Source organism: Thermobia domestica, chromosome 9, assembly GCF_964235325.1.
Source record: "Thermobia domestica chromosome 9, izTheDome1.hap1.1, whole genome shotgun sequence".
NCBI lineage: Eukaryota > Metazoa > Arthropoda > Insecta > Zygentoma > Lepismatidae > Thermobia > Thermobia domestica.
The window spans coordinates 25,936,465-25,942,830 of record NC_137462.1 but is presented as its reverse complement, the minus strand read 5'-3'; the positions used below and the strand labels follow the sequence as shown (position 1 = coordinate 25,942,830).

The following is a 6,366-nucleotide window of genomic DNA, read 5'->3' as shown; positions in this document are numbered from 1 at the left end:
TTTATTACAGAAATAGCATTTTCTTATGTATAACAAGTAGTTTAAATAAATTAGCGCTCATGTCAATGTAATTGATCAACGGGTGCTTCAGAAATTTTAGGTCAGTGATCGTTTTGTCCCATTAAGGGCCTTCACTACAGCGAAATTAAACTACCGCTAATTTTAGAGTTTTTCTGTGATATCTTCAAAATAAATAAAAATATTCGAAAAGCAGAAACGTAATGAACTAGACAGTATGATTTTGCATGTGATACCTTTATCACAATTCATCTATCTGCTTTTGTTATGCCGCTATTTACAGAACCCGCAAGAAATGCTAAATTTATCTTCAGTTCCAAATCGAAAGCAGATAGATGAGTTGTGATAACGGTATCACTTGCAAAATCGTATTGTCTAGTTCACTACGTTTCTGCTTTTTCCAATATTTTTATTTGTTTTGAAGATATTATAGAAAAACTCTAAAATTAGCAGTAGTTTAATTTCGCTGTAGTGAAGACCCTTAACTTGGAGGCTATTAGCCTTGTTTAGGCCTTTAGTCCGATGCAGTTGGTGTGCGTAGATCTCATGCAAGATTGACTTTTACCGTTAGAGCCTGTTTTTCTCCTCTATGCCCTCGGAAAATATGCGAACTATAATTCGGCCCCACCCCCGCCAACCCTCTGACGGAGGAGATTCTCCCTTTGTTTACGGAAAAGAAGTGAATGACCTCAGCTGTGTTGCCAATTTGTCATTCAATCGTTTAGTCTTGACAAGTGAAGATCGTAAGCTACTTAGAATGGCTAACAAGATAGAGGACAGCGAAGTCCCTGAAATAATTCATTTTGGCAACGCTTCCGCATCTAACAATTGAAAGATGTCGGCCGCAACAACTTCTCCCTCCTCTTTTGAGGGAAATACGGGAAACCACACATCGACTGCAGGGCCAGAAGGGGCACAGATCAAATAGAAAGGGCTCCCGTTTCTTCCCACTTTTTTTTTCTAGTGGTGATTTCAAGAGCATCATTCCTTAGCGATTTCCTTCAACTCAAAGCAAATCTTGGGTTTTAATTTGTTATAGATCTAGTTGGTATTATAGTTATTGGATTATTTGCAATCCACAACTTTTGCGAAGACCGTTACGGAATGTGCCCCTTGGTTTTCCTGGAGAAACTTTCATGCATGAAAGGTAAAAATAGTATTGCAAAAATACTGGAAACTCATGTTAAGAACAATTGGAGATATTCCCCTAGGGATTCCATCCCCCGGGCCACCGCTATGAAAAGTCAAGTACGCAGGCAAGCGCTGCTTGATACGTAAGCTTATATTATCATGAAGTACGGCGGAAGTGCACGAAATTAAGATTGCTCAAGAGTGAAACCGCGGTAGACAAGTGGGAGCCGGGCTCACCAAACAACTTCCTTCCCACCTAACCCGTTCTACCACAAAGTGTTTACTTCTTATGTGCTTTTTAAACTTGTTTAATACTTATAGCAAATGAAGAATGTTTCTAATAAAATATGATATGAGAATATTTCTCCCCCCCCCCCCCGAAAAAAACTAACTACGTCAACACGTTGAAATAATTAAAACAACTAAAATTAATCATAGCTTCCACTAACTTTGTTGCTCTCATTTCCCGGTTCAATGTCAGAAAGGCTCGGACAAAAGGGCTAGGACAGAATGGCCAGTCAAAGGGCCCTGCGTCAAGAGGATCTCGGTCAAAGAAAAAATAAAGAAAGCTTGAGATCAAAGTATAAAAATGCTTACTAGTATGAAAAATATGATGTGGACAGAACCTGTTTTATTTATGCTGAAAGAACACGCATGTGGATCTGTATACAGACTTAGTCAAAAGTATTGGGACAGGACAGTAATAAGGAGATAGGTACGTGGACGAAGGAAAAGCAGATATTCCAATTGGGCATGGGTGCAAATGTGGATACCATGACAGCCATCTTTTGTTCTGCAATATTGGATATCACATATTATTTCTAAATAAGAAGGGGTAAGTGTGACACATCGATTATTTAGAGTAGAATCTTCCCACAAACGAGAATCTCTTAATCTCGACAAAACAATTGTCAAGAGACGAGACATGTTTCTTATGTCACCTAGTATCGTCATAAATACAAATGTAAAATTTACCACACCCTATCTTGCAAAGGAATGGTGTTAGGTCAGAACTAAGTCCAGATTCTCATTTCTGGGAAGGTTCTAGCCTAAATTGATGTGCTACACATTTTCTTTCCATTTAAAAGTATTGAGATATCTGGCGGAATGCAAGATGAGTGCCATAATATCCACACCCTCATTCAATCCAGTTTTGCCTCAATTGTAAGATTTGTTCTTCCTCCGATCGCACATCTCGTTATTACTAGCATGTTCTGATACTTTTTCTATTAGATAAATATGTCAAACGTAGCACACCATATGGAAATAGATCAAAATGAGTTCAGATTTTCGTTTGTGGGTAGATTCTACCCTAAATTGATGTGTCACACATACCCCTTCCTCTTTAAAAATAATATGTCATATCCAATATTGCAAAATCCAAGGTGGTTGCCATCAAGGACGCCAATTTCTCTGTAAATTTGGGGGGGATTCAGATGCAGAAGGCATATATGAGGATTTTAAGACAAATTGCATTCAAATTATGCCAAATATTATATATTCATAAATACAATGCGGGGGGGCACATGAGCTTTACCCCCCGCAGGACCGGCGCCCTTGGTTGCCATGATTTTCTCACTTTAATTCAATGCAGTACTTGCACCAACACCCGCATGCAACACTTGCTTTTTATCAGTCCATTAGCCTATCCCAATATGTTTGACTAATCCTGTATAGGCCTACATATCCACTTGAATGTTCTTTTAATGCAAATAAAACAGATGCTATCCATAGAATATTTTTATACTAATAAGCATTTTTGTACTTATTATTATTATTATTATTATTATTATTATTATTATTATTATTATTATTATTATTATTATTATTATTATTATTATTATTATATGTGTGTATGTATGATGAGTTATTAATGCTTTCATATTCTTTTTCTTTTTTTTTTTTTTTTTTAAACTTTTGATTTGCTTGTAGTAGCTTATGTAGAAAGCCCGGCACCGAATAAGTCATGCTTCCTGGGGAAACCCTAACTACGGTCCCTAGGTTGCAGATTCTGTATAGAACATATAAGTTCATTTGTGAAAAAGTTCGTATCAACAAAGTATTTGCAATTTTTCATTAAGTGTATATAGCAGTGTAAGCAGATTCAGTTTAGAGTTGCCTCTCCGTTTTTTTTTTTTTTTTTTTTTTTTTAATTAGGAAAATTTACAGAAGAAATGAGGTAAGAAGTGATGATTTGGAGCTCTTACGTTTAGGTGTGTAAGTTTGGCAGTAAAGTTGTGTTTAATATGAGAATAGATATGTGGAACTGGGTACTATTTGCAAGACGCGGGAGGTTTCAATGATTCAGCAGCATGCCCATTTTATATCGAGAACAGGACCCAACGAACCCCTGCGGGTCTTCTAACCCGTTCCTACTACTACTACTATTATTATTATTATTATTATTATTATTATTATTATTATTATTATTATTATTATTATTATTATTATTATTATTATTATTATTATTATTATTATTATTATTATGGATCCGTATGGTAAAACTGCACATTTTAATGTTTTTACTGCTTTTTTGTAGGTTTGAAACTGGAAGGGCAACTCTAAACTTAAACCGTATAAGTAATACCAGGATCACCTCTATTTTTACAGGTTCTTTGATCTGTTCGTACGATTCACGTTTTCAAACCATGTTAATGTTTAAAGTTTAGTTTAATAATACTGCACCGTTGAAATAATTCTATATATTCATTAATGCGTTGAAAGGCTATTTGTTCATTAAATGCAGATCTTCTTTCCAAGATAAATCGTTATTCGCCTAAAAAGTATAAATTTAAATTAAAAAACACAATACTTTATTCACCTGAATTACGTAATTTGAGCCTGAAATTAGTTATTTAAACTCGCATTCTAACTTGCAACACTGCTACCATGCTTGGTTCATTTGTTTTCGTTGCTTGGTAACTTTAACGTAAATTGTTTGTTAAAAGATTTATATAAAATCATTGTCGAAATCTATTGTGCAACGAAAACAGTGTTCAAAATTATGTTGAATTAGGTAAATATTTCTTACAATTTTTACAAAATTAGTTAAGCGTTTGCAAAATTAGTAGTTTTTCTAATACGTGAAAAATTCTACAGTAAAATGAGGGAAATAGTGCATATTCAAGCAGGCCAATGTGGAAACCAAATTGGTGCTAAATTTTGGGAAGTTATTTCAGAGGAACACGGTATTGATTCTACTGGAGCATATACTGGGGACTCAGATGTGCAGTTAGAAAGGATCAATGTGTATTATAATGAAGCGACCGGAAGGAAATATGTACCACGAGCTATTTTGGTGGATTTGGAACCTGGAACTATGGAATCAGTTCGATCTGGACCAATCGGGCAAGTTTTTCGTCCAGACAATTTTGTTTTTGGTCAGAGCGGCGCTGGTAACAATTGGGCCAAAGGACACTATACAGAAGGAGCCGAACTGGTTGAATCAATAATGGATGTCGTTAGGAAAGAAGCAGACGCTTGTGATTGCATTCAGGGATTTCAGTTGACCCAGTCACTTGGTGGAGGAACGGGATCTGGTATGGGCACATTGCTTATAACTAAGATCCGTGAAGAATATCCCGACAGAATAATGAATACTTTCAGCGTTGTTCCATCTCCAAAGGTCTCGGATACAGTTGTAGAACCATACAATGCCATGCTTTCTTTACATCAGCTTGTAGAAAGTACTGACGAAACGTATTGCATTGATAATGAAGCCTTGTACGATATATGCTACAGAACACTGAAACTATCAACTCCTACTTACGGTGATTTGAATCATTTGGTCTCCGCAACGATGTCAGGAGTTACAACGTGCTTGAGATTTCCTGGGCAATTGAATGCTGATCTCCGCAAATTAGCTGTAAACATGGTTCCCTTTCCTCGACTTCACTTCTTCATGCCAGGTTTTGCACCACTAACATCTCGAGGAAGCCAGCAATACCGTGCTCTTACTGTTCCTGAACTAACACAGCAGATGTTTGATTCGAAAAACATGATGGCTGCCTGCGACCCACGTCATGGTCGGTACTTAACCGTTGCTGCTATGTTTCGAGGAAGAATGTCCATCAAAGAAGTCGACGAACAGATGCTGAATATGCAAAACAAGAATAGTAATTATTTTGTCGAATGGATACCGAATAATGTTAAAACCGCTGTGTGCGATATTGCACCACGAGGACTAAAAATGTCAGCAACATTTGTTGGCAATACAACAGCTATTCAGGAGCTCTTTAGAAGAATCTCTGAACAATTTTCAGCTATGTTCAAGCGAAGAGCTTTCTTGCACTGGTACACAGGGGAAGGTATGGATGAAATGGAATTCACCGAGGCAGAAGGCAATTTGAACGACTTAATATCAGAATACCAACAATATCAGGAGGCCACTGCCGAAGATGAAATTGAAATCGAAGAACAAGAACAACAAGCCGAATACATAGAAGATGCTTAAAATAAACAATTTTCTGAATGATGATGAAATAAAAGTAAAAGATTTATACTTTTTGAATCATTAAATTGATATTTCAGAATATTTTCGGATGTAGAAGAAAAAATACGATAATTTTATTCACAATCAAGATAAATTTGTTAAATTAGAATGCATTTCATGCTACTATTTTTGGATCTGTTTTGTTTCGAATATCAGGATTATTATACAATTGTTTTGATATTGATTTTTTGAAACAGGTTTTTATCATGAAAAAAATATATGAAGATGAATTTATAATTCTTTTGTTATTTCATTTGAGGTTATTCTGAAATCTAAATTCTGTAAATTAAACTTAGTGTAAGTGTAAAATGGTACAATTACGGAAAAGAGGGATAGGAAGTTTAAATTACACTTTCAGAAACTCCCAATCTCCAATTTTTTAAAAAATGAAATGAAATCTTTGAGTTTTACGTCCCACGCTTATGCCGGTTAGGCTAAAGGAGACGGTGATTATGAGAAATGAATAAAATGGTGGAATAAAGAAAGTTGGAGGAAACGGGAGAACCCCGAGGAAACCCCCACACACGGTGTTTGTCCACCACAAAGTACACGGCGAGGGCTGGGATCGAACCCGGGACCCCAAGCACCAGAGGTGAACGCTCTACCACTGAGCCAGTGCGGCCCCAATCTCCAATTATGAATGCAACATTAATAATCAAATTATGGGATTGTAATTTTGAATGTTTGAGATTCTAATAATGAAATTTCGAAACATCTTTTGTATT

At 36.1% G+C, this 6,366-nt stretch overlaps 1 pseudogene; it reads left to right on the top strand.

Annotated features, from left to right (window-relative positions):
- Positions 1 to 4,081: 4,081 nt before the first annotated feature.
- Positions 4,082 to 5,878, top strand: LOC145694484 (tubulin beta-2 chain pseudogene; annotated as a pseudogene).
- Positions 5,879 to 6,366: the final 488 nt, after the last annotated feature.